We start from the raw sequence: 25,519 nt of genomic DNA on the forward strand, positions 1-25,519 counted from the left end.
CAGGTGGAGACCCTTCTTCAGACTGAAAGACACGAGAAAGCGAGAGATATAGACGATGATGTAGCGAGATATACAACAATGAATGAAAGATATGTAAAAAAGTAATAATGATAAAGGAAACCGGCCATTGTTAGTTGTTCAATGGGTGAAAACGAGAAGCTGGTGCGACTTGGGTCCACTGAAGGTCAATGTTTGGTTTTCCCACTACAAACAGATTCTGTGACATAGGACCATATTGATGGCCAAATTCTACCCATTCACCTCTCAGTAACATAGAACATACAACATCAAACAGTATCTAATAATAATAATAATAAATTTTATTTAATGGGCGCCTTTCAGACATCTCAAGGACACCTTACATAGTAATCGGAATAACATATAATCGGAATATAACAAGTAATAAAGACATCACAGAGACACAAATTAAAAACAGAATTCAATCCAAAAACAGAAAATCAAAAACACAGTGTGAAGAGAGAGCAGCGGCAGCCAAAGCGCGCCAGCGTCCACTCTCTCTTCACGGCAGCCATCTTGGACACAGACCTACAGGACTACAATTAGACAAAATAATCATCCCCCCACAGTGGATAGCACTGTGGAGGAAGGCACAATGTCCAGTCCCCACCCCATGTTCACCCCAAAGTCAGGCCTATTGAGGTCACCGCAATTGCCTCTACGGAGGCCCGATGTCCCTGGCTGTTCTCACCGGGTGGTCTTGCCCCGGCGTCGGGAGAGTCCTTTCGGCGGCTGGGCCACCTGGAACGGCCGCTTCCTGGTTGGAGCCCGCGGCTGCCGAAGCCGACAAGTATCTGACTAACTCTTACTGTATCTGCCTGCACATAATCCATATCCCTGCATATCCATGTGCCTATCTGAAAGTCTCTTAAATGCCACTATTGTATCTTCCTCCACACAACTCCTTTAAACCCCACCAACTTAAAGCTATGCCCTCTAGTATTTTAACAATCTGCAGAATTGTCAACTCTCAAGTCTTCCTGAAGGACTCACCATATAAGGCACAAAGCTGGAGTAATGCCCCTGTCCCACTTAGGAAACCTGAATGGCAACCTCTGGAGACTTTGCGCCCCATCCAAGGTTTCCGTGCAGTTCCCGAAGGTTGCAGGTGGTTGCCGGAGGTTGCAGGTGGTGGAATTAGGTAGGGAGACTGACAAAAACCTCCGGGAACCTCCGTGAACCGCACGGAAACCTTGGGTGGGGCGCAAAGTCTCCAGAGGTTTCCGTTCAGGTTTCCTAAGTGGGACAGGGGCATTATAGGCAGCATCCCCGGAGAAAAGGAATAGGTGACATAGTTAAACCAGCATCTGCTGAGTTACTCCAGCATTTTGTATCTATCTTTGGTGTAAACGAGCACCTGCAGTTCCTTCCTACACGAATCAACATGTAACATACCTCCTCAAACCAAGTTAAATCGTACAAGTAAGTAACAGACAAAACTCTGCACGAGGTGATCAAATGCAAATGTAAATCGCAGAGACCTTTTCCACAAAGTACTGTGACAGGTTTGGTATTTGCAATGTAATGAGAAATTACAGGTCCTACATACAGATGGATCACCCTAGCCTCAGCTGGGAAATGGAGCAGTACCTTTCAATAAATAGGGCATGGTGTATTGAGAAAGTGGGTGAAGGAAGCCCAGCTGTGTTTCTGCTTATCAAGAAGTGCTCACCTTGACTTGAAAGCCTTCAATGTCATTTATTGTGGGTGTTCAGTGAATATGGAGCTCTTTGCCAGGGGATCATGTAGGAGTCACTGTACTACCGACTATCATTCATTAAGATTATTTTCAAGCACCAGTGAAAAGGGTGTATAATTGGGCCAACTCCAACATGCTCCCAGCACACTCTCTACATCTTACTGCACACGTTCATGATCCTGACATGTTCATTACCTTTAAAACCCTTTCCTGCATAAACTTCCACAATACTCTGCTCACCACAAGTAACCAGATAGCACGTGTGAAAAGTCAAGACAATAACATACATCTGGACATGGAGCTTAACCAGGCAATCCCAATAAAGGCGGGATGGCTGGTCCTTTTATCTCCTTGAACCACACAGAGAAATAAGGACAGTTTTGATCAAAAATAGTAGGTGGTGAAGAAGGGACAGTCAGCATCTCTGGATAGAAGGAATGGGTGACGTTTCAGGTCGAGACCCATCTTCAGTGAGAGTTAGGGGAGAGGGTGGCACAGAGATAAGGAAATGTAAGGTGTGAAAATGAGACATCAAAGGGGATGAGGCTCAAGGAAAATGAAGAGTCGATGATTGTTAACTTGGAGGAGGTGACAACGAAGCATATGGAGATAAAATTTAATCAAGGGGACAGATGAACTTGGTGAACTAGGAAGGGGGAGGGATGGAGAGAGAGGAAATATTTAACTTGGACAGTGGTATCAATATTGACTTCTCTAACTTCAAGTAACCTTTGCTTTACCTCTCAGTCAAAAGAAGGGTCTCGACACGAAACATAACTCATTCCTTCTCACCAGAGATGCTGCCTGTTCCACTGAGTTACTCCAGCATTTTGTGTCTGTCTTCTGTGTGAACCAGCATCTGCAGTTCCTTCCTACACAAAGCAGGGACAGTGATACACAGAGCTTTACAGCCTCCTTCGGCAGATTTTAGCAATAATGCCCCTGAGAGAATAATAAAGGCGGTGTCCATTGCTGGAGTGAAGGAAAGTCAGGATCTGCAAGAGGAACAGAGAAGAGGCAAGGACATGGGTTTAAACAAAATCAGTTTGGGCATTGCATTCTGATGGATGAAGGGACTTGGTCTGTGTCAGAATATGAGCAACGGGGCTCTGGAATGGGACTAGATTGGGGAACTTTTGTCCATTCAAACAGTTGAGCAGCAAAGGGTGTGGATGAGTGTTACAACAATGGATGACTTGTGGTATCTATTTGTTTTGCTCTTTTTCTTTTGAAACACTTTCCTAACAAATAGCGATCAAACTCGGCCTTCATCTAAATCTTGTGCATCTAAATCTCCCACCATCCAACCTCTCTTGAGGACGATGCTTCCAGATTTCCTGGGCTTATTGCCTCTGGGTAGCTTGCTGTAATATTACTATCATCCCTCGTTATCTCCATTCATGAGACAGGGTGGTGTTACATTTGGAGGGTCTGCCTGTGCTTTTCAGCGGAGGGCAGCAGCGAAGCTTGCAAATGTTTTAGGTCTTTCTGAAATAAGATTAGATATTTAAATCCACAAATTTCTCAGCAGCTGCTCTGACAGGCAGCCATGCTTATACTTGCACCAGATTCTCTCATCTTGCCGAACAAGGCTCTTGAAAAGGAGTGAAATATTTCCCCTTATATTAATCCAGTTAAAATAATTCAGTTGAAGCAAAGTGGGAAAATGCATGTTTCACTGACTCTGTAATCCTCTCAAACCCTTTGAGAATTCTGTGCTTTTCCAATTCTGCCCCTTTTTCTCATCTCGACCTCAAACTTTAGAAATGCCTCCCAATCCTCTTCTCCCTCCTTTCTCCCTCGATCTATCTATAAGACATCGCCTAAAAACTATGAAGCATGAGGGCATTTTCTTCCAGGGGTATAGACTTGAAAAATGGAGAGGTTAGATACTATAAGCAGTTCCGGTCACCACATTATAACAACGAAGTTAGGGCACATGAGAGGAAATAAGATGGGATTTACAAGGATCATCCCGGAAACGTGCAATAATATCGATCAGGAATGATTGACCAGACTGAATCTGCAAAAGTAAACAATGACCGATTAGAAGCTTTTTATATTTTGACGGGTGCTTCCACTTGTGTGAAAGAGTGAGATCAGAAAGTATCAACATGGTGATCTTCAAGATAAGAAACTAAGAAACTAGTTATTTCCCGAGTGACTGGAGGTTCATTAGGGCAAATAGTAGAGATGAGTTTAAAGTGCTAGATAGGCCAGTGAGCGGGAAGGTGCTGTTGGTGGAGTTCGGAAGGATGAGAGGAGGATTGAGTGGTGCCCAAGCAGACGGCGGTTTGTGCATTGTTGGGTGGTGAATTCAACAGCTTGGGATGAATGGCCTGTTCTATGCTGTGATATTTGTATTTGTTTATTATTATCATTTGCACTAAGTTATAGCGAAAAGCTTTGTTTTGCGTGCTATCCATTCAAATTATTCTACACAAAATCAAGCCGTTACAAGAGTACAACAAAGGGAAAAATCCCAGTGCGGAATAAAACGTTATAGTGTTGTGGCATTCCACAGTTACACAGAAAGTCCTGTGAAAAAAAGTGTGAGATCTACATTCAGTTAGGTCAGGAGATCAGGACTACACCCTTAGCTTATGAGAGGACTGCTCATTAGTCTTATAACAGCGGGAAATAAGCTGACCCTGAATCTGTTGCTACACTACCTGCCTTCAAGTTTCTACCGATGGGAGAAGAGGGAATGACTTGGGTGTGAGTGGTTCTTGCTTATATTTTTCCAAGGCAGCATAAAATGTAGACTGAGTCTATGGGGGGTGGGAAGTCTGGATTGATTGAGAGATTCAGCATGGAAACAAGCCCTTCAGCCCATCGAACCCATGCTGATCATTGATCAATGGTGGATACAAAATGCTGGAGTAACTCAGCGGGACAGGCAGCATCTCTGGAGAGAAGGAATGGGTGTCGTCTCGGGTCAAGACCCTTCTTCAGACTGATAATTGGTCACCCGGTAGATTTTATAGAGGGTGACCAATAAGCGGTAGATTTTATAGTGCGGTATATTTTATAGAGGGCGATTAACCTAAAAAGTGCATGTCTTTTGGATGTGGGAGGAAACCAGATCTCCCAGAAGAAATCCACCCCGTCACAGGAAGAACAAGCAAACTCCACACAGACAGCATCCTCGGCCAGGTCTCTGGTGCTGTGAGGCAGCAGCTCCACCAACTGCCCCTCTGTGCTACCATAATTGCGTAATGAACTAGTCTACATCCACAACTCTCTGCAATTTCTTGTGTTATTGCGCTGAGCTGTTGCGAAACCAAGCTGTGATGCACCGGATAGGATGCTTTCTACAGTGCATCTGTAAAAGTTGGGAAGAGTCATTGGAGCCATACCAAACTTCCTTAGGCTTCCAATTAAATTAAAGGCATTGGAGTGCTTTCTTGGCCACAGCTTCAATGAGGTTGGTCCAGGACAAATTGTCGGTGATATTTACACAGGAACGTGAAGCTCTTGACCATCTCCACTTCAGCATCTTCGTCCTTTGCCAACCTTTGATGTTGATCTCCTCTCTGATAAGTTGGAGTAAGTTTTCCCCACGATCGACACAAATTGAACTTGTCTATCATTCTTAACAGTGGCAAGGTCACTTTGCTGTTGTACTTGCTTTAAATTATGTGGTCATGGAGAACAAACTTTGTTATTCTTTATACTCATGGTGGCGTGTTGAAAGGCCAATGGGTTTTCAACAGACCAACTTGTGCATTTTTCAAGCTCAGGAAAAATAATTCAGGAGCTTGAGGTTGTAAATAATTAATGCTGAGTTGAGCATTCAGCTGCTATTTTGCCACGTCAAGGTCATCATCCAGTGTACATAAAATAAAATGGTCTTATATAGGACGAAACCTAACACTAAACTCTACCACACAGCTTCTTCCATGATAGTCTCAATATTTACTATACCTCACTTGAAGATAGAAAACATTATCTCTTTATAATTAAAAATGACTCGGTGGAAAGTGGATTATGACAGTGATAAAGGTGCAATTAATGACGTTTCAATTTTAAATTAATGAATCGCTTGAAACAATGAATCACTGCGTCCATTTCAAGTTATTTATTGTTTAGTTAAGATATTGATGGTTGCAGATAGCTCATTGGAACTGAGGCACTGACAACCATGTTCTAATTGAATGATGCATCATGCTGAGCGACTGAGTGAACGGATCTTGTCCTAGTCTTACATTCCCAGTGGAGAACCAGATCCACATTCCCTCCTCGGATTGTGAAGTCAACAACTGAGCCGTTGGATAGAACTGGCCGGCGAGACGGCGCAGCGGTAGAGTTGCTGCCTTACAGCGCTCGCAGCGCCGGAGACCCGGGTTCGATCCCGACTATGGGTGCTGTCTGTACGGAGGTTGTACGTTCTCCCCGTGACCGCATGGTATCATTCCTCTGTTGCAAATTATTCCATTGCTATTTGCAGCTCTGCAATTTGTTAATTGTTGCACTTGTTCATTCAGTGTATTGTTAAACTGCCATTTGCGGCTACACTGCACAAAAGCTGAGAACTCTTACACTCTTCTGATCCAATTAACATTAAGTTCTGCCAGCACTAATTGCGCTTTAAATGAGATACCGTTGCTTCTAAAATGGTAGATCTCCTGAGACCAGAGCACGCCAGATCCGTCTCAAACACAGGGAGTTGAACTCAACCAAGCTGCCTCCGAACAGGTCAGATACGGCTGGACACAAAATGCTGGAGTAACTCAGCAGGACAGGCAGCATCTCTGGAGAGAAAGAATGGGTGACGTTTCGGGTCGAGACCCTTCTTCAGCCACCCATTTCTTCTCTCCAGAGATGCTAGCTGTCCCGCTGAGTTACTCCAGCATTTTATGTCTATCTTTGGTTTTAAACCAGCATCTGCAGTTCCTTCCTACACAGGTCAGATAAGACTGCTGGCAGGGACACAGAATTGCTTACACTAGCAAGTGAACACAGCTTGATGCAAACAGCAGCCAACATGACGTCCAGTGTCATTGCATTCACCCCCCCCCCCCCCCCAACGGTGCTCAAACATGCTACTGAGATGTTTCTGTTTTTTTGTTGCTGTTTGCCTGTGGGATCTCTGGGATTCAACTCAACACCATGACATCTGGCTTCACTTTCCAGATGCCATCAACACGCCAATGTGCTGACTCCCCTCAGGCATCTGTAACCTGACATAAAGTGATGTAGACTATGATCTGTACAAGTGAGTGAAATCTGTGTCACAGACTAGCTTTATAAAGCCTCTTGGCATGCACAGCCCACAAGTGACCGAACAAGGCTGCAATGTATTTTTTAAAGGGCGCTTAAGGAACGGGAACTTTCTGCTGTGAATTTCTGAAGTGTTGATATTTCCATTTACTCTTTGATGCTTCTTGTTCATTCTCATGCAAATCCCTGTCTGCTCAGGGAGTTCAGCTCGGGCCAAGATTTGCTGCAAAATCAGTCAATCTGGGGAATTGTTTCCATTCAAGCATTTTGACCCCTTAAATACTTTCACATCGTCTTGGGCACTAGTGATAACTATGCTCGCCTGGAGACTCTGAACAGAGAATCAGATCCACCTTTGGCAGTATCCACTTTAAAATAGTCCATGGCCATGGGTTTATAAAGAATCTTGTTGCATGCTGCATCTCAATGATTAACAGTGCATAACCCGTGTATATAGCGACACCACAGAGCCTAATAAGTACAAAGATAATGTAGCAATCCCCTCATTTACCAGGCCCAGTGGCCAACTAGCTGCTGTAACAAATTGATTTGCTCATATTTTGTATCATTCTAACATCTTTGCTCATTGCACTTTACTGGAGAAATAATCCTGCTTTCAATAGGAGAATTTGCAGTAACTGGATTGAACTCTCGTTTGCTGTGGTTCACAGAGACTCTGTTAAAAATGGTCTTGTTTTATAGACTGTACGTACATAGCTATATTGAGCTGCTCTAATAGACTATTTTATTTGCCGAACGAACACTCTCTGATCGGTGGATGTCAGAGCCATTGGACGGACGTCATCATGGCACGCTACTTTGCATTTCCTTTAGCACTGGATTGATAGTGGTCTTCTTAAAACAGGTGGGTACCTCAGAATGGAGCAGTGAGAGGTTAATGATGTTTGTGAATGCTCCTGCTTGCTACTCAGCTGAGGTCCTGAGTTTGCAGGCTAGTTGCTCTCCTTGGTTTCACTCTCAGGGAAGCTGATCTTCCGTCTGCTGTAGTGTCTGTGGGTGCAGAAGCACCCAGAACTGACGGGGCAGATGTTGTCCTTCAACCGACCTTCTGTTCAAAGCGAGCAAAGGATGCATTGAGCTCATCTGGGAGGGACACCTTGTTGGCATTAATGCTGCCCAACAATGCATGGAGCCCATTATAGTGGGCAAGCCTTGTCCCAATCAACAGTTGATTACCTTGGGACTATAAGGTCATAAGGAATAGGAGTAGAATTTGGCCATTCAGCCCATCAACTCTACTCCGCCATTCAATCATGGCTGCTCTATCTCTCACTCCTAACCCCATTCCTCTGCCTTCGCCCCATAACCTCTGACACCCGTACTAATCAATAATCTATCTATCTCTGCCTTAAAAATATCCACTGACCTGGCCTCCACAGCCCTCTGTGGCTTGGTAGCTGTTGCTCTAGTTTGGAAGAATTCCTTCTTGGCATCCTTGATGGCTTTGCGGAAGTTGTATACAGATTTCTTGTCAAGTTGGTCAAGTTGGTTGACTTGAACGCTGCAGACCTGGACATCTCCTGGGAGTGGACCACAGGGTTCAAGTTCCTGATCCCTCTGTCGTGAACTGCAGCCACTGCTGAATTGACCACGTTACCTTCCTCGCCTACCAATGATTCTTGTCAGACATGATTCATATCTAAAATTCTTATCCTCAAACACATCCATCCCCATAGAAGAGAAGCTGACAGATGTTGTTGGAATACTATTGGGAAACCCAAGGCAGTGTGCCTGGATCTTATAGAAACATATGAAACATATACAATTCTTAAGGGATTGGACAGGCTATATGCAGGAAAATGTTTCCTGATGTTGGGGGAATCCAGAACTAAGGGTCACAGTTTAAGAATAAGGGGTAAGCCATTTAGAACTGAGATGAGGAAAAACATTTTCACCCAGAGAGTTGTGAATCTGTGGAATTTTCTGCCACAGAAGGCAGTGGAGGTCAACTCATTGGATGTTTTCAGGAGAGAGTTAGATTTAGCTCTTGGGGCTAACGGAATCAAGGGATATGGGGAAAAAGCAGGAACCGGGTACTAATTTCAGCCATGATCATATTGAATGGTGATGCTGGCTCGAAGGGCTGAATGGCCCACTCCTGCACCTATTTTCTATGTTTCTATGAGGCAGTTGAAGAATATAGGAAGCATTGGGGCACTATGATGGGCAACAATATTAGAATGAAAGGTATCATAGGGAAAGGTATTATAGGTATTAATTCTATGCAATATAACATGATATGTTTTAGAATGTTTGTTTTGTGGTTACTTTGGGGTTTTTTTGCATTGTGATGGTCATTAGCAGAAGAAAAATAAGGAGTATTTGTGGTCGAGGTTATGAAAGCACACTTCAGCCTAAAAGCAGATGGCTGAAGGGGCTGTCCCACTGCGGCGACCTAATTCGCGAGTTCAGAAGAGTGTCTTCGACCTTCAAGCTCGAGACCACTCGCCTAGAAAACCTCGAGCTGGGTCCACTGTCCGTGTTGAAACCGCAAGCTAGATCGACCGACTGCACACACACAGACAAACACATCGCAAAGACGGGGGGCCAGGGAAAGCGGGGGAGCGCTGTCCGAAATTCACACCCGCGATGAAGAGGAAGGTAAAAGACGGCTGCCACAGTGTACGGTAAGTCCTTTAGAGAGCGCGGGGGGGGGGGGGGGAGAGAAGGGGAGAGAAGGGGAGAGAAGGGGAGAGAAGGGGAGAGAAAGGGAGAGAAAGGGAGAGAGAGAGAGAGAGAAAGAGAGAGAAGGGGAGTGAAGGGGGGGAGAAGGAGTGGAGACACTTTTAAGAAGTATAATAGTAAGATTAAACGAGAACTTACCAGTTCGAAGTTTGATCGTTATTTTATGAGGAGTACGTTGAGGGAATACGTGAAGAACCCCGCCAGGACGCATGCGTGTCATTCTTCAAAGCAGCGGTGTGAAATCACAGATAACTGTAATGACTTAAACATAGTAAGATTAGAGAAGAAATACCAGTTGAGTATATGATCATGGGTGGGAGCGGAGGGCACGTATTCCCTCAACGTACTCCTCATAAAATAACGATCAAACTTCGAACTGGTAAGTTCTCGTTTAATCTTACTATTTTACTTCGGAGTCACGTGAGTGACTACGTGAAGATTTCAAAGCTCTGTGATTTCATGCCGTGGAAACGAGTCCATGCATCACATCTGCCTTAATGACTGTAGGAGGAATTGTGTCAACATATTTTAGACATGAATCCGACATTGAAATCCATGAATTGATTAACACAAATTATAGCCCCTATTTATGGGGTAATTAAATTACAGAACTTAAATTGTTTCTGCAAATGTTCCAGGTTTAATGATTGGTTTATGATAAAATAGTTGGAATGTTTTTCCCCTGACCATCCTGCTGCCTTGAGGATTTGGTCCATTGGTACATCCAACTGCATAGCTGCTGATGTAGCTGCAGCCCTGGTGGAATGAGATTTTAAAATATTAGTATCCATCCCAGCCTGTATTAGAACCTGTTTCAGCCATCTTGAGATGGTCTGGACCGTCACTCTTTTGTGTGGTTGCTTATGGCTGACTAAAAGTGCCTTCTCATTGCCTCTGATGATTTTCGTGTTCTCCATGTATAACGACAAATGTCTTACCATACAGAGACGATCATCTGTTGGGTAAGACCTAAATTCTATATTGAGGCCTGCTGATCCCTGTCTGTTTTGCTTTACTAATTCATAAATATGAAACGTAATATTTTCAGATGAAGAAGTCATGTGTCCAGTCTTAATTTATGTAATGACTGTACCCTTTGTGCCGTGACCAATGCCATTAGCATGACTATTTTTAATGTCAGTCTATGTAGGGACAGAGCTGTTGCTGGAGACCAATTCCTGAGCATCTTCAGGACAATACTCACATCCCATATTTGGGAGTAACTGGTTCTTGGGGGATTGGTATTAAAAATTCCCCTCATACGTTTTGTTACCAGTGGGTGAGTCCCAGCAGAGTGACGCTCTGTTCCTTGCCATAGATAAGTTGATAGGGCACTTCTGGCGCAGTCGATGGCACAATAACTGAGCCCCTCATCATAATGGAGGCCTGCCAGGTATTCCAGAACAGACGGGATGTTCATATCTCTGTAGGTGATGCTGTTTTTGTGACAATACATCTCCCACTTCCTGATATAGACCAGATACTGTTTTTTGGTGGACTGTCTGTGGCCCGCCAAAATCATGTTCACTGTTCGGTCCGTCAGTCCCAGCTGTAGTAGTGGTATTTTAAACTCTACAAATTAATAAATTCAAATAGTTATGGCATGGGTGGCTATCCCTTGTTACGGGATGAACCAATAAGTCTGGTCTATGTGGGATGGTGATACATGGTTCTAATACCATGTTCAGTATCACTGGGAACCATGGTTGAGTAGGCCAATCGGGTACTACCAAAATACCAGACGCAGAGTCTTGCTGTATTTTCCTTAATACCCGACTGATGAGGCAGAAAGGAGGGAATGCATAAATAAACAATTCCCCCCCCCCCCCCCCCCCCCCCCCCAATGCAGCGAAAATGCATCTGTCGCCGCTGCCCCAGGGTCTGGTTCCCACGAAACATAGTTTGATACCTGGTGATTAAGCCTGGATGCGAATAGATCGATATCTGGTGTTCCATATCGTGCTGTAATATCAGCAAATACTTTTTATTCAACATCCATTCGGTGTTTTCATTAAATTTGCGTGACCTGGTGTCTGCCACTAAATTTAGTTTACGTGGTAGGTAAATAGCTGATATCCAAATATCTCTCTGGATACACCACTGCCAATTTGTATTAGCCAGATTGTCACATGATGTCGATTTGTTTCCACCCATGTGGTTGATATATGCTACCACGGTGGTATTGTCAATCTGTAGTCTAACATGCTGGTGATATGACCCAGTACAATATGACTTTAGGCCATAGAATGCACCCAACATTTCCAGGTAGTTTATGCCCAGTGTTAGTAATAATGATGCCTCCTGAGCAGTCCATCTACCTCCACAGCTGGAGATGGAATTGGTGGCACCCCAACCAAGTGCACTGGCATCAGTTTGTAGCACCATAGAAGGCTTGCTGATAATGATTGGATTGAAACAAAGCCAAATGTTATCTATCCACCATTTTAGTTCCATTATAGCTTTGATTGGTAGCTTCATTGGTCTGTCAAAATTACCAGCATTGATTTTGAGTGCTTGTATTTTTGCTCTCTGTAAATTTTGGTAATGTAAGGGTCCAAATTGTGTGGCAGGAAAAGCAGCCACCATTTTGCCAATTACTTTTGCTACCAATCTGATGGACGGTTACTGATGTCAATGAGGTTATTGCAAGCCTCTATTAAGTCTATAGCCTTTCCCTTAGGCAGAGTCACCGACATGTGAACTGAGTCAATGGTGAACCCCAAATAGTCCATAGTAGTGGAAGGCGTTAATTTAGATTTAACTGGATGGATAATAAACCCCAGTTTTTCAAATAACTGTTTTGTGGCTGTTACAGTTCGTTTGGCCAATTCCAAAGTTTTGCCCACAATAAGTATGTCATCTAGATATGCCATGACCATATGTTTTCGTTTCCGTAGAAACGCTAGGGCTGGTTTCAAAATTTTAGTGAACAGCCTGGGGGCTGATGTTAATCCATTTGGCAGCGCTCTATACTGTCAGTGCTGTCCCATCCAGTTGAATTTTAAGTAACATCTGTGGTCACCTCGTATAGGCACTGAATAGTAAGCATTTTTTAATCGATGCTGGCCATGAAGTAACCTTTGGAAATCAATTGTTTAGCAGTAACAAAGGTTTCCATTTTAAAATGAATATATTGTACAAATGTATTCAATTTGGTCAGTTCTATGATGATGCGACAAACACCATCTTTTTTGTTTTTGGTAAAGATATTGGACATGAATTCTAGCGGTTCGTGTTGGGATTTTTCAATTACCCCTTTTGCGTAAGGCCGCTCCAGTTCAGCATGCGCTTCTGATTTTTCTTTACCGGAAAGTACGAACATTCGGTTTGGTATATGTTGAACTGGAGGGCTGTACTTGTGTATAATTCTATTGTATATACCTGGATACTGCTTAAAATATAAATATCGGTAGTTAACATACTCCATGCATCCAGAAAGGAGAGTAATCTCCCCCCAACCTCCATGCTCCCTGCAACTTGTAGGGAACCAGACCCACCTACCTCCATAGTTACCAGTGGCAGGTTTACTTCTTTTTGTAAATCCTTCGTTGATGTTGAGGCGTCGGTGTCTGGGTTTGTGGTTTGGTTGATGTTGGAGGTTTGCGTATCTTCCAAGAAGGCCGGTCTGGGCCATGGCCTAAGAAAGACTCATGTTTGGTGTACCGGACCTTCGAGCTTTCACCAGTCGGTCGAGTTCTACTGGTGGGTGCATAAGGGTGCTGTCTATGGCCGTGTGTTGCAAAGCAGTGCCAGTGCATCCTGTTGGTCCTGCGACATGTCCTTCTCATCCACTGTGTGGGTGAAAGCTGTTATCCCCGCTGTTTAGGAGTTTCCATATACAATTATTTATTACAGGAACATTCAGGGATATACAGTTACCCGGTGTCAGGTGTCCTCCAGGTTTTGGCCAGTCTGGTCTGGCTGTATGAAGTTGGACACCATGTCCAGTAGATTTTCACGTTCCTGCACCCCCTGCACACTTGATTTCTGTTCTGCAAACCCCTCTTCAGGATCAGCCCAGAACTGACCCCCAGTACTCCCCTCTGATGAGGGAGAAGCACTGTGCAGCCCTACAAGAGGTGCTGCTGTGGGTTTTACATAGAGCCCACAGTGACTCGACTCCATCTCCCGGAGCCTGTCACGTTGGAGCAAATGGTCCACACACCGCTCCATCCGGCTCCAGCGCTCACGGTCGCTGGCCGCCTGCGTCTGCTCAAAGTCGGACTCATCTGAGTCCACGACTTTGATGGTTTTTTGTTTTGCCTTACCGCCCGGCCGCGGAGTGGATCTGGCCAGTGCGGAGGCGACATCGGGCACAGCTGATCCCATTATAGGTGATTCAAGTGCCGCTGGCCACTGCTGGCCCACCAGCTTTGTCGCAGCCCTCGTTGGTTTCTTCGACTTTTCCATGCTCCCTACCTGTAATCAGCATGGGAAAACACAAAAAGACCGCAGAGTACTCTTACCTGCAGGTCCTGGTTTAAGTTGTCGCTACGGGGGAACGTCGTTCCACCCCGCCTCCTGCCGTTTTCGACTTGTCAAAGTCGACGGCCCCATTCTGAATAGTCTCCCGCCCGGCCGTGGTGTTCTGGCTGGCGCGGGACAAAAAGTCGGCACAGCTGATCCCACTTACGGGGCTTGTGCCTTCAGCTGCTGCTGGCTCCCGCAACTTCGCGGTCCTCCCCAGCCAACTTTACTCGCAGCACTTGTGGACACTATTTTGTCCAGCTTCCCCCCCCCCCGTGTAAAAACAGCGCGGGGACAAAAACTACCGCAGAGTAAATCACTTACCTGCAGGTCGCGGTTTCAAACTTACCGCTGCGGGGGAACGCTCCACCCCGCCTGTCGTTTCGCAAGCGTGAAAACGATATGACATGCATGCGTCCTGGCGGGGTTCTTCACGTAGTCACTCACGTGACTCCGAAGTAAAATAAAGTTCAGCGGGCGTTTTACCTACCGGTCGGTTTTCCTTGATCCTGAAAACTTCAATGAGCCAATCAAAATGCCCGGTCAGCGAAGGAGATTACCTACGGCTGCCCTCGACTGCCTGTAACTAAATTGCAACCCCACTCTACTGCACTACGAGTTAAAAAGAACCATGCCGACCAAATTTTACTCACGGAAAAGTCCGCAACATGCTGAAAACTTTTCCGTGACCTAGCTGAGGCCGGGAGTAAGCGGGAACTTCCCTCGAGCATGAAGGAGAGTTCCAGTGACCTCATAGGACCTCCTAGGACCACGTGTCGACCATGCTGCGAGTTTGAGTCGAGGGCAAACTCTTCTAAACTCGCAGATTAGGTCGCTGCAGTGGGACAGGCCCCTTAACATGAATCTTAAAATCCATATAACAAACCACTGCAGGGCTCCCCCATAACACTCTACACTGTGGAGTCATTGCCTCAGCACAACGCTGATCCATTGCATCAGATTTTGGATGGTAGTGTGCATTTCACATGCATGTTGCAACCATCTGCCTGGGTTGCTCACCAGCGCCTTGTTGCTTGCCATAGGAAAATGCCGAAGTTACTATGTAAAATTCAGGCTAACATTCTGAATCGCTGATGATATTTCTGCCGGATTTCTCACAGCAGTGCCTGGATATTAAATGACACCGAATGACACTTCTTTTCATCAGTTGTTTAATATTAAGGGGATTTGTCTCCATAATACTTGAGGTTAACATTGAGGTGACTGTAGCTGGAGTTCATGATACTGAAGACCGTGTTTGACGGAGATTGGTGAGTGGATTCATTCCTTTCTTTTCAAATTACCTAAAATGTTCAGACTCAGTTGAGCTTCTTTGTGTATTTAAATTATGAATCCTGGCTTTTTCACCCTGTACAGCAGGAGATGTTTGGTGCCTTATGGCCCTGTTCCACTTGGGCGTCATTTGCGCGGTGGCAGGTGGCGCACGAAGATTTTGTGAATCCCCGAAATCCTGGGGCGGCGCACGCAACCGCGCGTCACTGCCTATGTCACCATGCACCATGCGCGCATTACGTGCGCGTCATGCCTCGTGACGCGTAAATGATGTTGTGTAAATGACGCGAAAATGACGCGCAAGTGGGACAGGCCCTTAAGGCTCGCTCTCCACAGTTACTATCAGAGTTCTCCTGAAGTTGATCAGAAAGCTCCACAGGAGCCCTGTTGTTTTTGTGCGGTGGCAGGTGTGCTTCAGTGTTCCTGCAGAGAAAGAGTAAATGAGAGTGAGAGAGAGAGATAGAGAGAGAGAACTCTTTCACCACAAGACTATTGATTCTTGGTCTATTGAAAAACCCACAATTTTGTTTGATGGCAGTGCAGAGTATTAGAGTGTCAACAGTTGTGGAGTTGAATGCGCATCATCCCCGACCCAGTCAAATAGGATGAGTCTAAGTGACCTACCCAGCTTTCAAGTTCTGTTACTTATGTTTTTGATTTTTTTTTTCATAGCTGCAAATTTTCTTTATAGATTTATAGAATATAGATTTACTCTTCCAATGAAACCTTCTGCCTTGAACCTCCAAGTTCCAAAGCTGTCGATTTCCCCGTCCCTAGTGTGAAGGCTTCCTCTGTTCTTTACCCACATCTTTCCCTGCCCAATAACTGAATGCCTCTGCTCCATCATTGATGGAATTTCTACCCAATCGTTGCACAGGTTGTTTCTGCTCTATCGCCTTATAGATTTTTCTGTCCTGTTACTGTATGGATAGTTCCATTCTGTCACTGCATGGATTTGCTGTCTTATAACCTTATGGATTTTTATCCCCTTAACTGTATGATACTCTGGCCTTTTATGTCTTTCTTGACCACAGCTTCAGTCGGTGATTTCCACTGGGATTACATCCAGTATTGATGTGATATTAATGATGTGGGAGACTGGGTGGAGATTGTGGGGGGGGGGTAAATGATACTTTATTATGACATGTGACATGTCACAGTGAGATGTTTAAGAAAGAACTGTAGATGCTGGAAAAATCAAAGGTAGACAAAAATGCTGGTGGAACTCAGAGGGTGAGGCAGCATCTATGGAGAGAAGGAATAGGCGACGTTTCGGGTCGAGACCCTTATTCAGACGGATGTCGGCAGGGGCGGAAATCGCTATCAAATCATGGGGGGACACAATTCTTTGGTGGCCCCGCGCGCATTGCGCACACACACACACACACACACACACACACACACACACACACACACACACACACACACACACACACACACACACACACACACACACACACACACACACACACACACACGCACACACACACACACACGCACACACACACACACACACACACACGCGCGCGCACACACACGCACGCGCGAGGCTTTGGAGGCTTCAGCCGTGGACCCTGTGGACGGTAACATCGGGAGCTGACCTGTTTAAGAATGAACTGCAGATGCTGGAAAAATCGAAGGTGGACAAAAATGCTGGAGAAACTCATCGGGTGAGGCAGCATCTATGGAGCGAAGGAATAGATGATGGTTCGGGTCGAGACCCTTCCTCAGACCAGGTCTTTCTTCAATCCAACTGAAGATCCGGATACTAGATGAACATACATTCTGGACTACTGCTTTGGGAATTGTGCTCTGCATTTCATCTGTACTTAACTATTGCTGGTGATACATCTCTCCCCCTTGACGACTAAATCCATTTAACGTTAGGCATTTCAAACAGAAACCTTTTTGTTTGCATCATGCGGCCATTATCACATTTTAACAAACAAGTTAAATCGTTATTGAATAAATGTTCTGTGAAAGGCCAAGGTCATATTGTACAGAGTTAATAAGTACATTTACCAGAATGTTGCAATCTTCTTTATTATCAGGTAATATACACCGACACATTACATCATTACCAGTAAGGTGCAATTCAAAAGACATTTATTAAATTTTATGTGGATACATGCCTAATTCCAGTATAATATTCTTAATGTCAATTAACTGAAGGTGCAGATATCTGGGCTAGTTATCTTAATTCCCAGTTAAGCCTGGCTGCTCTGATGACTATGGCTTCAGAAATATTTATGAGAAATTATGAGAAAAAAACCTGCAGGCAGTACCGAGAGATTGTGATCTCTCAGCTAATAATGATAATGCACATACCTGTAGATGAATTAATACGCAGTGAAGGATACATTTTGCAACTGTACAGAAATATAAGAGTTATAAGTGAAACTGTGCCAACAAGGGCTTGGCAGAGAAAACAATTAGTTTTTCAAGTGGGTCTTTGGGATTGTGAAAAACTGTTCGAATCAGAAAACAATACTAGGCAAATTCTTTACAGATTGAGTAAATCTGAGAGTAGGGAAGATTCAAACAAGGGGACATGACTTGAGAATTAAGGGACTGAAGTTTAGGGGTAACATGAGGGGGAACTTCTTTACTCAGAGAGTGGTAGCTGTGGGGAATGAGCTTCCAGTGAAGGTGGTGGAGGCAGGTTCGTTTTTATCATTTAAAAATAAATTGGATAGTTATATGGATGGGAAAGGAATGGAGGGTTATGGTCTGAGCGCAGGTATATGGAACTAGGGGAGATTATGTGTTCGGCACGGACTAGAAGGGTCGAGATGGCCTGTTTCCGTGCTGTAATTGTTATATGGTTATATGGTTATTGGAGTCATATGAGATCCTTTAGGTTAGAGGTCGACAACCTTGTTCTGCATAGGGGCCGGGACGCATGTCTGTGAGCGGATGGCGGGCCACAGCTATCACGTGTACACATGGATCCCGCCCCAGATGGCAGGCATCAAATCACGTGTTCACAGGTAGACAAAAATGCTGGAGAAACTCAGCGGGTGAGGCAGTCTGATGCAATCCTTGCATGTCTCACCCGCTGAGTTTCTCCAGCAGTTTTGTCTACCTTCGATTTTTCCCGCATCTGCAGTTCTTTCTTAAATGTGTTCACAGAAGGTACGTGTCCGTGCTGGCGGCTTTGTGCAGAATGCGGTACAGACAGAGCTCGGCCCAATGCTCGGGGTGCCCGGCCGCAGCTCGGGGTGTCGGCCGCTGCTGCTCGGGGCGCTCGGCGGGCCGGATGATTACTGGGAAAAAATCCGCCTGCGGGCCGCATTCGGCCCGGGAGCCGTATGTTGCCGACCCCTGCTCTAGGTAATATTCTCTATTCTGGAAAGTGTTGTACCGTAATATTTGTTGTTGTGAAATCACAGTGATGTAGTGATATTCACGCATTTCATATATAGGAGAAAGAAGAGAGCTTAGAAATAGACAAAGGTGCAAAGCTTAGCTGGTTCTCTTGACCCCTCCCACCATTTTAGTTTAGTTTACTTTAGAGATACAACATGGAAACAGGTCGTTCGGCCACCGGGTCCGCGCCGACCAGCGATCCCCACACATTGGGCGGTCACAGTGAATGCAGCGCTGGAGACCCAGGATCGATCCCGACCACGCGTGCTGTCTGTATGGCGTTTGTACATTCTCCCCGTGACCTGCATGGGTTTTCTCCGAGATCTTCCTCCCACACTCCAAAGACGTACAGGTTTGTAGATTAATTGGCTTGGCAAATGTAAAAATTGTCCCTAGTGGGTGTAGGATAGTGTTAATGTGTGGGGATCGCTGGTCAGCATGGATCCGGTGCGCCGAAGGGCCTGTTTCCATGCTGTATCTCTAAACTAAACTAAAAATGAACACTATCGTACAATTTACCTTTATATAAACATATAAACCTGTACATTGTTCTGTCTTGAAATTTCAGCCCCTTCCTCCACTTCAGTGCTCTTTTAACCAGTGGAAGGAAGGCTAGAATTAAGGCCTTTCACAGTGGTAAGGAAAGATAGATAAATATAGATTCTAGATTGGGTATATCCAAAGGTGTCTTAAATATCAAGGAATATCATAGCCATGATTGTCTATTAATAGAACATAGACACAAAATGCTGGAGTAACTCAACGGGACAGGCAGCATCTCTGGAGAGAAGGAATGGGTGACGTTTCGGGTTGAGACCCTTCTTCAGACTATAAATAAATAGTAAGATTAAACGAGAACTTACCAGTTTGAAGTTTGTTCTGTATTTTATGAGGAGTTACGATGAGGGATTACGTGAAGAACCCCGCCACGACGCATGCGTGTCATTCTTCAAAGCAGCGGTGTGAAATCACAGGTAACTGTAATGACTAAACATAGTAAGATTAGAGAAGAGATATCAGTTAAGTATATGATCAAGGGTGGGAGCGGAGGGCACGTAATCCCTCATCGTAACTCCTCATAAAATACAGATCAAACTTCAAACTGGTAAGTTCTCGTTTAATCTTACTATTTTACTTCGGAGTCAACTGAGTGACTACGTGAAGATTTTAAAGCTCTGTGATTTCATGCCGTGGAAACGAGTCCATGCATCACGTCTGCCTTGATAACTAGGAGGAATTGTGTTAACATAATTTGGACATGAATTCGACATTGAAATCATAAAATTTATTAACACAAATTTATAACCCCTTTTTATGGGTTTAAATTAATTTACAGAACTTAAATTTGTTTCTGCAAACGTTCCAGGTTTCATTACTGGTTTATTGTAAAATAATTGGAATGTTTTTTCCCCCCAGACCATCCTGCTGCCTTGAGGATTTGGTCCATTGGTACATCCAACTGTATCGCTGCCGATGTAGCTGCAGCCCTGGTGGAATGAGATTTTAAAATATTAGTATCCACCCCAGCCTGTGTTAGCACCTGTTTCAGCCATCTTGAGATGGTCTGGATCGTCACTCTTTTGTGTGGTTGCTAGTGGCTGACCAAAAAGTGCCTTCTCATTGCCTCTTAGGATTTTCGTTTTCTCCATGTATAACGACAGATGTCTTATTATACACAGACGGTCATCTGTTTGGGTATGATCTAAATTGTATATTGAGGCCTGCTGATCCCTGTCTGTTCTGCTTACTAACTCATAGATATGAAACGTAATATTTTCTGTTGAGGAAGTCATGTTGTCCAGTCTTAGTTTATGCAGTGACTGTACCCTCTGTGCCGTGACCAATGCCATTAGCATGACAGTTTTAAATGTCAGTCTGTGTAGGGACAGAGCTGTTGCTGGAGACCAATTCCTGAGCATCTTCAGGATAATACTTACATCCCATATTTGGGAGTACCTGGTTCTTGGGGGATTAGTATTAAAAATTCCCCTCATAAGTTTTGTTACCAGTGGGTGAGTCCCAACAGAGTAACGCTCTGTCCCCTGCCATAGGTAAGTCGATAGGGCACTTCTGGCGCAATTGATGGCACTGTAACTGAGCCCCTCATCATAGTGGAGGCCTGCCAGATATTCCAGAACAGACGGGATGTTCATGTCTCTGTAGGTGATGTTGTTTTTATGGCAGTGCATCGCCCACTTCCTGATATAGACCAGATACTGTTTTTTGGTTGACTGTCTTTGGGCCGCCGAGATCATGTTCACTGTTCGGTCCGTCAGTCCCAGTTGTAGTAGAGGTGTTTTTAAAACTCTACAAATTAATAAGTTCAAATGTTTATGGCATGGGTGGCTAACCCTTGTTACGGGATGTAGCAATAAATCTGGTCCATGTGGGATGGTGATACATGGTTCTAATACCATGTTTAATACCACTGGGAACCATGGTTTAGTAGGCCAATCGGGTACTACCAATACCAGACGCAGAGTCTTGTTGTATTTTCCTTAATACCCGACTGATGAGGCAGGAAGGAGGGAATGCGTAAATAAACAATTCCCCCCCCCCCCAATGCAGCGAAAATGCATCTGTCGCCGCTGCCCCAGGGTCTGGTTCCCATGAAACATAATTTGATAACTGGTGGTTAAGTCTGGATGCGAATAGATCGATATCTGGTGTTCCATATTTTGCTGTAATATCAGCAAATACTTTTTTATTCAACATCCATTCGGTGTTTTCATTAAATTTGCGCGACCTGGTGTCTGCCACTAAATTTAGTCTTCCTGGTAGGTAAGTGGCTGATATCCAAATATCTCTCTGGATACACCATTGCCAAATTGTATTAGCCAGATTGTCACATGATGTCGATTTGTTTCCACCCATGTGGTTAATGTATGCTACCACGGTGGTATTGTCTATCTGTAGTCTAACATGCTGGTGATATGACCCAGTACAATATGACTTTAGGCCATGGAATGCACCCAACATTTCCAGGTAGTTTATGCCCAGTGTGAGTAATAATTATGCCTCATGAGCAGTCCATCTACCTCCACAGCTGGTGATGGTATTGGTGGCTCCCCACCCAAGTGCACTGGCATCAGTTTGTAGTACCATGGAAGGGTTACTGACAATGATTGGATTGGAACAAAGCCAGATGTTATCTATCCACCATTTTATTCCATTTTAGCTTGATTGGTAGTTTCATAGGTCTGTCAAAGTGACCTGCATTAATTTAGAGTGCTTGTATTTTTGCTCTCTGTAAGTTTTGGTAATGTAAAGGTCCAAATTGTGTGGCTGGAAAAGCAGCCACCATTTTGCCAATTACTTTTGCTACCAATCTGATGGATGGTTTGCTGATGTCATTGCAACTGAGGTTATGCAAGCCTCTATTAAATCTCTAGCCTTTCCCTTAGGCAGAGTCACCGACATGTGAACTGAGTCAATGGTGAACCCCAAATAGTCCATAGTAGTGGAAGGCGTTAATTTAGATTTAACTGGATGGATAATAAACCCCAGTTTTTCAAATAACTGTTTTGTGGCTGTTACAGTTTGTTTGGCCAATTCCAAAGTTTTGCCCACAATGAGTATGTCATCTAAATATGCCATGACCATGTGTTTACGTTTACGTAGAAACGCTAGGGCTGGTTTCAAAAATTTTGTGAACAGCCTGGGGCTGATGACCCATTTGGCAGTTCTTTATACTGCCAGAGTTGCCCTTCCAGTTGAATTTTAAGTAACATCTGTGGTCACCTCGTATAGGCACTGAATAGTAAGCATCTTTTAAATCGATGCTGGCCATGAAGTAACCTTTGGAAATTAATTGTTTAGCAGTAACAAAGGTATCTTGGTTGGCCGTTGGTGAGAGGAGGACTTACCTGCAGCTGTAAGTATAAATACAGCGCGGGGTTTGCTTCTACAGAGGCCCGGGGAGCCGTTGGTGAGAGGAGGACTTACCTGCAGCTGTAAGTATAAATACAGCGCGGGGTTTGCTTCTACAGAGGCCCGGGGAGCCGTTGGTGAGAGGACTTACCTGCAGCTGTAAGTATAAATACAGCGCGGGGTTTGCTTCTACAGAGGCCCGGGGAGCCGTTGGTGAGAGGAGGACTTACCTGCAGCTGTAAGTGTACCCAAATCTGTAACGTTCCATCTCACTTCCAGAGAAGGATTCTGGTGGAAGCCTCTGATTGGTGGAAGAGGATCAGAGGAAGCAGCTGATTGGCTTGTATCCCGGGTAAGGCTTTATTGTATCCAGGATAAGGGGGAGAATGAGGGCCAGGGCAGTTTACTGTTCTGGATGTCAGATGTGGGAGGTCATGGAGTCTGAGTGCTCTCCAGACGTCCACATCTGCGCCAGGTGCGTCGAGATGGGGCTCCTAAGGGACCGCGTTAGGAACCTGGAGCAGCAACTCGATGACCTCTGTCTGCTCAGGGAGAGCGAGGAGGTCATAGAAAGGAGTTACAGGGAGGTGGTCACTCCAAGACCACGGGAGACAGAAAACTGGGTCACAGTTAGGAAGGGCAATGGGCAGAGGCAGGGACTGGTGAGTACCCCGGTGGCTGTACACCTTGAAAATAAGTACTCGTGTTTGAGTAAGGGTGGGGGAGACAGCCTACCTGGGGGCAGCAACAGCGGCCGGGCCTCTGGCACAAAGACCGGTCCTGTTGCTCAGAAGGGTAAGGAAAAGAAGAGGAGGGCAATTGTAATAGGGGACTCTATAGTCAGGGGGTCGGATAGGCGATTCTGTGGACGCAGACAGGAGTCCCGGATGGTAGTTTGCCTCCCTGGTGCCAGGGTCAGGGATGTGTCTGAACGTGTCCAAGAAATCCTGAAATGGGAGGGAGAGGAGCCTGAGGTTGTGGTGCATATAGGTACCAACGACATAGGTAAAAAAAGAGAAGAGGTCCTGAAAGAAGAATTTAGGGAGTTAGGTAGAGAGTTAAGGAGAAGGACTGGAAAGGTAACAATCTCAGGATTACTGCCTGTGCCACGCGACAGTGAGAGTAGGAATGGAGCGAGGTGGAGGATAAATGCGTGGATGAGAGACTGGTGCAGTGGGTATGGATTCAAGTTTCTGGATCATTGGGACCTCTTTTGGGGAAGGTGCGACCTGTACAGAAAGGACGGGTTGCACTTGAACTCAAGGGGGACCAATATCCTGGCGGGGAGATTTGCAAAGGCTACTGGGGAGACTTTAAACTAGTATGGTTGGGGGGAGGGACTCAAATTGGGAAAGCTAGCAGTCAGTGTGTGAAGCAGGGGGCAGAGAATGGTAGCACTCTGACCCAAAATGTAGGGGAGAGAGAAAAAAAAGAAAATAATCAGAGAATAAGAGAGGGTGGGTTTCTTAAATGTGTATATTTTAATGCTAGGAGCATTGTAAGAAAAGTGGATGAACTTAGAGCCTGGATTGACACCTGGAAGTATGATGTTGTGGCGATCAGTGAAACATGGTTGCAGGAGGGCTGTGATTGGAAACTAAATATTCCAGGATTTCATTGCTTCAGGTGTGATAGAATTGGAGGGGCAAGAGGTGGAGGTGTTGCATTGCTTATCAGGGAAGATATTACAGCAGTGCTTTGGCAGGATAGATTAGAGGGCTCGTCTAGGGAGGCTATTTGGGTGGAACTGAGAAATGGGAAAGGGGTAGCAACACTTATAGGGGTGTATTATAGACCGCCAAATGGGGAGCGAGAATTGGAAGAGCAAATATGTAAGGAGATTGCAGATATTAGTAGTAAGCACAAGGTAGTGATTGTGGGAGATTTCAATTTTCCACACATAAACTGGGAAACACATTCTGTAAATGGGCTGGATGGGTTGGAGTTTGTAAAATGTGTGCAGGATAGTTTTTTGCAACAATACATAGAAGTACCTACTAGAGAAGGGGCGGTACTGGACCTCCTGTTAGGAAATGAGATGGGTCAGGTGGCAGAGGTATGCGTTGGGGAACAGTTCGGGTCCAGTGATCACAATACCATTAGTTTCAATATAATTATGGAGAGGGACAAAACTGGACCTAGGGTTGAGATTTTTGATTGGAGAAAGGCTAACTTTGAGGAGATGCGAAAGGATTTAAAAGGAGTAAATTGGGACAGTTTGTTTTATGGGAAAGATGTGGAAGAGAAATGGAGTACATTTAAAGGTGAAATTTTAAGAGTACAGAATCTTTATGTCCCTGTTCGGTTGAAAGGAAATCGTAAAAATTGTAAAGATCCATGGTTTTCAAGGGAAATTGGACACTTGGTTCGGAAAAAGAGGGAGATCTACAATAGTTATAGGCAGCATGGAGTAAATGAGGTGCTTGAGGAGTATAAAGAATGTAAAAAGAATCTTAAGAAAGAAATTAGAAAAGCTAAAAGAAGATATGAGGTTGCTTTGGCAAGTAAGGTAAAAGTAAATCCGAAGGGTTTCTACCGCTATATTAATAGCAAAAGGATAACGAGGGATAAAATTGGTCCATTCGGGAGTCAGAGTGGCCAACTATCTGCAGAGCCAAAAGAGATGGGGGAGATATTGAACAGTTTCTTTTCTTCGGTATTCACCAAGGAGAAGGATATTGAATTATGTGAGGTAAGGGAAACAAGTAGAGTAGCTATGGAAACTATGAGGATCAAAGAAGAGGAAGTACTGACACTTTTGAGAAATATAAAAGTGGATAAGTCTCCAGGTCCGGACAGGATATTCCCTAGGACATTGAGGGAAGTTAGTGTAGAAATAGCAGGGGCTATGGCAGAAATATTTCAAATGTCATT

At 44.7% G+C, this 25,519-nt stretch overlaps 1 protein-coding gene across 1 annotated transcript in view; it reads left to right on the top strand.

Moving 5' to 3' along the window:
• The window catches only part of ctnna3 (catenin alpha 3), a 1,079,953-nt gene that overhangs the window by 910,798 nt on the left and 143,636 nt on the right, over window positions 1-25,519 (top strand). The gene's annotated exons all lie outside the window — the stretch shown is intronic.

This window comes from Amblyraja radiata, chromosome 15, assembly GCF_010909765.2.
Source record: "Amblyraja radiata isolate CabotCenter1 chromosome 15, sAmbRad1.1.pri, whole genome shotgun sequence".
NCBI lineage: Eukaryota > Metazoa > Chordata > Chondrichthyes > Rajiformes > Rajidae > Amblyraja > Amblyraja radiata.